The following is an 8,425-nucleotide window of genomic DNA, read 5'->3' as shown; positions in this document are numbered from 1 at the left end:
TTCTTGGTAGAGGGGTCTAAATACAGCACAAACAACATTTTTCAAAAGACCAAATGAGTGAAAAAGTATATTTTAACAAAACGCATTTGACTTGCAGGTCGAACAACTGATGTTCTTAAACCCTGCTGACTGCCATTGGCGATTGCCAAATAAACGGATCTCAAGATGTAACAAAATAGATCTTATTATTAATTTATTACCAAACAGAAAACAATAAACTTGCGGAAAAGATGGTATACCGCAAACAAAAGGTGCAAAAATTTGAACACCATATCCGGATTTCGACAATTAATGTCTCTTCAGTGATTTTAGAAATCGAAACGGTATTTGGAAGGCCGTATAGTTTACCTCAATTTAGGATAGACTCTTGAATTTTGAAAAGGTCAAAATAGGATGAACGGATCATATAAATCCGAAGGCAAATATAATACAAGCCCAAACGAAAAAATATAAACAAGTCTAAATTGAAAACAACGTTCAAACCTATGATTGCGTTGGATAAAAACCGCAATTTGTATACGTGTGCATGAAAAACAAATTTCTTGGTAGAGGGGTCTAAATACAGCACAAACAACATTTTTCAAAAGACCAAATGAGTGAAAAAGTATATTTTAACAAAACGCATTTGACTAGCAGGTCGAACAACTGATGTTCTTAAACCCTGCTGACTGCCATTGGCGATTGCTAAATAAACGGATCACAAGATGTAAGAAAATAAATCTTATTATTAATTTATTACCAAACAGAAAACAATAAACTTGCGTAAAAAATGGTATACCGCAAACATGAGGTGCAACAACTTGTACACCATATCCGAATTTCGACAATTAATGTCTCTTCAGTGATGTTTGGAATCGAAACGGTATTTGGTACGCCGTATACTTTACCTCAATTTAGGATAGACTCTTGAATTTTGAAAGAGTCAAAATAGGATGAACGGATCATATAAACCCGAAGGCAAATATAAAACAAGCCCAAACGAAAAAATATAAACAATTCTAAATTGAAAACAACGTTCAAACCTATGATTGCGTTGGATAAAAACCGCAATTTTTATACGTGTGCATGCAAAACAAATTTCTTAGTAGAGGGGTCTAAATACAGCTAAAACAACATTTTTCAAAAGACCAAATGCGTGAAAAAGTATATTTTAACAAAACGCATTTTACTAGCAGGTCGAACAACTGATGTTCTTAAACCCTGCTGACTGCCATTGGCGATTGCTAAATAAACGGATCACAAGATGTAAGAAAATAAATCTTATTATTAATTTATTACCAAACAGAAAACAATAAACTTGCGTAAAAAATGGTATACCGCAAACATGAGGTGCAACAATTTGTACACCATATCCGGATTTCGACAATTAATGTCTCTTCAGTGATGTTAGGAATTGAAACGGTATTTGGTACGGCGTATACTTTACCTCAATTTAGGATAGACTCTTGAATTTTGAAAGAGTCAAAATAGGATGAACGGATCATATAAACCCGAAGGCAAATATAAAACAAGCCCAAACGAAAAAATATAAACAATTCTAAATTGAAAACAACGTTCAAACCTATGATTGCGTTGGATAAAAACCGCAATTTTTATACGTGTGCATGCAAAACAAATTTCTTGGTAGAGGGGTCTAAATACAGCTAAAACAACATTTTTCAAAAGACCAAATGAGTGAAAAAGTATATTTTAACAAAACGCATTTTACTAGCAGGTCGAACAACTGATGTTCTTAAACCCTGCTGACTGCCATTGGCGATTGCTAAATAAACGGATCACAAGATGTAAGAAAATAAATCTTATTATTAATTTATTACCAAACAGAAAACAATAAACTTGCGTAAAAAATGGTATACCGCAAACATGAGGTGCAACAACTTGTACACCATATCCGGATTTCGACAATTAATGTCTCTTCAGTGATGTTTGGAATCGAAACGGTATTTGGTACGCCGTATACTTTACCTCAATTTAGGATAGACTCTTGAATTTTGAAAGAGTCAAAATAGGATGAACGGATCATATAAACCCGAAGGCAAATATAAAACAAGCCCAAACGAAAAAATATAAACAATTCTAAATTGAAAACAACGTTCAAACCTATGATTGCGTTGGATAAAAACCGTAATTTTTATACGTGTGCATGCAAAACAAATTTCTTAGTAGAGGGGTCTAAATACAGCTAAAACAACATTTTTCAAAAGACCAAATGAGTGAAAAAGTATATTTTAACAAAACGCATTTTACTAGCAGGTCGAACAACTGATGTTCTTAAACCCTGCTGACTGCCATTGGCGATTGCTAAATAAACGGATCACAAGATGTAAGAAAATAAATCTTATTATTAATTTATTACCAAACAGAAAACAATAAACTTGCGTAAAAAATGGTATACCGCAAACATGAGGTGCAACAATTTGTACACCATATCCGGATTTCGACAATTAATGTCTCTTCAGTGATGTTAGGAATTGAAACGGTATTTGGTACGCCGTATACTTTACCTCAATTTAGGATAGACTCTTGAATTTTGAAAGAGTCAAAATAGGATGAACGGATCATATAAACCCGAAGGCAAATATAAAACAAGACCAAACGAAAAAATATAAACAATTCTAAATTGAAAACAACGTTCAAACCTATGATTGCGTTGGATAAAAACCGCAATTTTTATACGTGTGCATGCAAAACAAATTTCTTGGTAGAGGGGTCTAAATACAGCACAAACAACATTTTTCAAAAGACCAAATGAGTGAAAAAGTATATTTTAACAAAACGCATTTGACTTGCAGGTCGAACAACTGATGTTCTTAAACCCTGCTGACTGCCATTGGCGATTGCCAAATAAACGGATCTCAAGATGTAACAAAATAGATCTTATTATTAATTTATTACCAAACAGAAAACAATAAACTTGCGGAAAAGATGGTATACCGCAAACAAAAGGTGCAAAAATTTGAACACCATATCCGGATTTCGACAATTAATGTCTCTTCAGTGATTTTAGAAATCGAAACGGTATTTGGAAGGCCGTATAGTTTACCTCAATTTAGGATAGACTCTTGAATTTTGAAAAGGTCAAAATAGGATGAACGGATCATATAAATCCGAAGGCAAATATAATACAAGCCCAAACGAAAAAATATAAACAAGTCTAAATTGAAAACAACGTTCAAACCTATGATTGCGTTGGATAAAAACCGCAATTTGTATACGTGTGCATGAAAAACAAATTTCTTGGTAGAGGGGTCTAAATACAGCACAAACAACATTTTTCAAAAGACCAAATGAGTGAAAAAGTATATTTTAACAAAACGCATTTGACTAGCAGGTCGAACAACTGATGTTCTTAAACCCTGCTGACTGCCATTGGCGATTGCTAAATAAACGGATCACAAGATGTAAGAAAATAAATCTTATTATTAATTTATTACCAAACAGAAAACAATAAACTTGCGTAAAAAATGGTATACCGCAAACATGAGGTGCAACAACTTGTACACCATATCCGAATTTCGACAATTAATGTCTCTTCAGTGATGTTTGGAATCGAAACGGTATTTGGTACGCCGTATACTTTACCTCAATTTAGGATAGACTCTTGAATTTTGAAAGAGTCAAAATAGGATGAACGGATCATATAAACCCGAAGGCAAATATAAAACAAGCCCAAACGAAAAAATATAAACAATTCTAAATTGAAAACAACGTTCAAACCTATGATTGCGTTGGATAAAAACCGCAATTTTTATACGTGTGCATGCAAAACAAATTTCTTAGTAGAGGGGTCTAAATACAGCTAAAACAACATTTTTCAAAAGACCAAATGCGTGAAAAAGTATATTTTAACAAAACGCATTTTACTAGCAGGTCGAACAACTGATGTTCTTAAACCCTGCTGACTGCCATTGGCGATTGCTAAATAAACGGATCACAAGATGTAAGAAAATAAATCTTATTATTAATTTATTACCAAACAGAAAACAATAAACTTGCGTAAAAAATGGTATACCGCAAACATGAGGTGCAACAATTTGTACACCATATCCGGATTTCGACAATTAATGTCTCTTCAGTGATGTTAGGAATTGAAACGGTATTTGGTACGGCGTATACTTTACCTCAATTTAGGATAGACTCTTGAATTTTGAAAGAGTCAAAATAGGATGAACGGATCATATAAACCCGAAGGCAAATATAAAACAAGCCCAAACGAAAAAATATAAACAATTCTAAATTGAAAACAACGTTCAAACCTATGATTGCGTTGGATAAAAACCGCAATTTTTATACGTGTGCATGCAAAACAAATTTCTTGGTAGAGGGGTCTAAATACAGCTAAAACAACATTTTTCAAAAGACCAAATGAGTGAAAAAGTATATTTTAACAAAACGCATTTTACTAGCAGGTCGAACAACTGATGTTCTTAAACCCTGCTGACTGCCATTGGCGATTGCTAAATAAACGGATCACAAGATGTAAGAAAATAAATCTTATTATTAATTTATTACCAAACAGAAAACAATAAACTTGCGTAAAAAATGGTATACCGCAAACATGAGGTGCAACAACTTGTACACCATATCCGGATTTCGACAATTAATGTCTCTTCAGTGATGTTTGGAATCGAAACGGTATTTGGTACGCCGTATACTTTACCTCAATTTAGGATAGACTCTTGAATTTTGAAAGAGTCAAAATAGGATGAACGGATCATATAAACCCGAAGGCAAATATAAAACAAGCCCAAACGAAAAAATATAAACAATTCTAAATTGAAAACAACGTTCAAACCTATGATTGCGTTGGATAAAAACCGTAATTTTTATACGTGTGCATGCAAAACAAATTTCTTAGTAGAGGGGTCTAAATACAGCTAAAACAACATTTTTCAAAAGACCAAATGAGTGAAAAAGTATATTTTAACAAAACGCATTTTACTAGCAGGTCGAACAACTGATGTTCTTAAACCCTGCTGACTGCCATTGGCGATTGCTAAATAAACGGATCACAAGATGTAAGAAAATAAATCTTATTATTAATTTATTACCAAACAGAAAACAATAAACTTGCGTAAAAAATGGTATACCGCAAACATGAGGTGCAACAATTTGTACACCATATCCGGATTTCGACAATTAATGTCTCTTCAGTGATGTTAGGAATTGAAACGGTATTTGGTACGCCGTATACTTTACCTCAATTTAGGATAGACTCTTGAATTTTGAAAGAGTCAAAATAGGATGAACGGATCATATAAACCCGAAGGCAAATATAAAACAAGACCAAACGAAAAAATATAAACAATTCTAAATTGAAAACAACGTTCAAACCTATGATTGCGTTGGATAAAAACCGCAATTTTTATACGTGTGCATGCAAAACAAATTTCTTGGTAGAGGGGTCTAAATACAGCACAAACAACATTTTTCAAAAGACCAAATGAGTGAAAAAGTATATTTTAACAAAACGCATTTGACTTGCAGGTCGAACAACTGATGTTCTTAAACCCTGCTGACTGCCATTGGCGATTGCCAAATAAACGGATCTCAAGATGTAACAAAATAGATCTTATTATTAATTTATTACCAAACAGAAAACAATAAACTTGCGGAAAAGATGGTATACCGCAAACAAAAGGTGCAAAAATTTGAACACCATATCCGGATTTCGACAATTAATGTCTCTTCAGTGATTTTAGAAATCGAAACGGTATTTGGAAGGCCGTATAGTTTACCTCAATTTAGGATAGACTCTTGAATTTTGAAAAGGTCAAAATAGGATGAACGGATCATATAAATCCGAAGGCAAATATAATACAAGCCCAAACGAAAAAATATAAACAAGTCTAAATTGAAAACAACGTTCAAACCTATGATTGCGTTGGATAAAAACCGCAATTTGTATACGTGTGCATGAAAAACAAATTTCTTGGTAGAGGGGTCTAAATACAGCACAAACAACATTTTTCAAAAGACCAAATGAGTGAAAAAGTATATTTTAACAAAACGCATTTGACTAGCAGGTCGAACAACTGATGTTCTTAAACCCTGCTGACTGCCATTGGCGATTGCTAAATAAACGGATCACAAGATGTAAGAAAATAAGTCTTATTATTAATTTATTACCAAACAGAAAACAATAAACTTGCGTAAAAAATGGTATACCGCAAACATGAGGTGCAACAATTTGTACACCATATCCGGATTTCGACAATTAATGTCTCTTCAGTGATGTTAGGAATTGAAACGGTATTTGGTACGGCGTATACTTTACCTCAATTTAGGATAGACTCTTGAATTTTGAAAGAGTCAAAATAGGATGAACGGATCATATAAACCCGAAGGCAAATATAAAACAAGCCCAAACGAAAAAATATAAACAATTCTAAATTGAAAACAACGTTCAAACCTATGATTGCGTTGGATAAAAACCGCAATTTTTATACGTGTGCATGCAAAACAAATTTCTTGGTAGAGGGGTCTAAATACAGCTAAAACAACATTTTTCAAAAGACCAAATGAGTGAAAAAGTATATTTTAACAAAACGCATTTTACTAGCAGGTCGAACAACTGATGTTCTTAAACCCTGCTGACTGCCATTGGCGATTGCTAAATAAACGGATCACAAGATGTAAGAAAATAAATCTTATTATTAATTTATTACCAAACAGAAAACAATAAACTTGCGTAAAAAATGGTATACCGCAAACATGAGGTGCAACAATTTGTACACCATATCCGGATTTCGACAATTAATGTCTCTTCAGTGATGTTAGGAATCGAAACGGTATTTGGTATGCCGTATACTTTACCTCAATTTAGGATAGACTCTTGAATTTTGAAAGAGTCAAAATAGGATGAACGGATCATATAAACCCGAAGGCAAATATAAAACAAGCCCAAACGAAAAAATATAAACAATTCTAAATTGAAAACAACGTTCAAACCTATGATTGCGTTGGATAAAAACCGCAATTTGTATACGTGTGCATGCAAAACAAATTTCTTTGTAGAGGGGTCTAAATACAGCACAAACAACATTTTTCAAAAGACCTAAAAAGTTAAAAAGTATATTTTAACAATAAACATGTCTAAATTGAAAACATATATGTATATATATTTACATATGGTGTAGAATTTTACTGTTTTCATTGGATATTACGATCACGTGTTTCAAAGTTTTTTTTCGTATCGGAAGCCTTGTTTCTATTTTTAGGTATATTGACGCTATGTTTCTATTTAAATGTATATTGACGGCCAATATAAAAAATCCGTTGCTAAATTTAGATTTATGACGTCATGACGTCACACATAACAACCATGGAGGAAGCGCCGCAGCAGACGAAAAGCAATTTGCAAGTTTATCAGAAGGAGATATCAAGAATTTTATGTTACTGCAGACGCTGAGAATACAAGAAGGCTAACGCAACAAGCTATAAAGTTGTTCAAAGAATATTGATATTTTCAATAACATGTTAAAATTTTTGCAAAATACAATTTAAGAATACACAGAAAGAACATTAAGCGCCATTTTCCTAATACATTATTTACATATGTTATATAATAAACATCTGCGCCATGAGCCCGTTTTGTGTGTGAATTTTTATACAATAATCATAAATAGTTTCTGACATGCGAAAACCCCATTTTTTTTACAAAAAAACTCAATATCTCTAAAATAAAAGTTTTTAGAGATACTTTTTTTGAATCAAAACCAAAAAGTATACAGTTCCTTTGATTAATATAACTAAGAAGTGTGTAAAATTTTAAGCATTAATCATAAACTGATTTTGAGATACGGCGAGACATGTGAAAAACCCCTCCCCCTTTTTTAACAAAATACTCCATATCTCTAAAATAAAATTTTGAATCATCACCAAAAAGTATGCAGATCTTTAAGATAAATATAACTAAGATGTGTGTAAAGTTTTAAGCAATAATCATAAATTGTTTTTGAGATACGGCGCGACATGTGAAAAAAACACACACCTGTTTTAGTTACTAAGTCCCGTAACTCAAAAAGTTTTAATCTTATTTTCACCAAAAAGTATACAGATCGTTTGACCATCATAAGAAACAACTATGTTAAGTTTCATGAAATTTGGATAAGTCGTCCTCAAGTTACGGTGCGACATGTTTACGCCGGACAGACAGACGAACAGACGGATAGACGACATTAATATACCATAATACGTCCCGTCAAAATTTTGACGGGCGTATAAAAATTAAGGACTTTTACTCAGTCAATACGTTATACATGGACCTGTTATATTATATTGACACTCGGACTTCTTCCTCGGTCAATATAATCTGAACAGGTATAACGTATTGACCTCGTCAAAAGTCCATAATTGATAAATAAACGCCTAAAAACTGTACAAAACAACACCAATAACAAAAAAAGGAAACATTAAATGTAAT

Source organism: Mytilus californianus, unplaced genomic scaffold (genome assembly GCF_021869535.1).
Source record: "Mytilus californianus isolate M0D057914Y unplaced genomic scaffold, xbMytCali1.0.p SCAF_6, whole genome shotgun sequence".
In the NCBI taxonomy this organism is placed as follows: domain Eukaryota; kingdom Metazoa; phylum Mollusca; class Bivalvia; order Mytilida; family Mytilidae; genus Mytilus; species Mytilus californianus.
Note: the sequence above shows the minus strand (reverse complement) of the source record.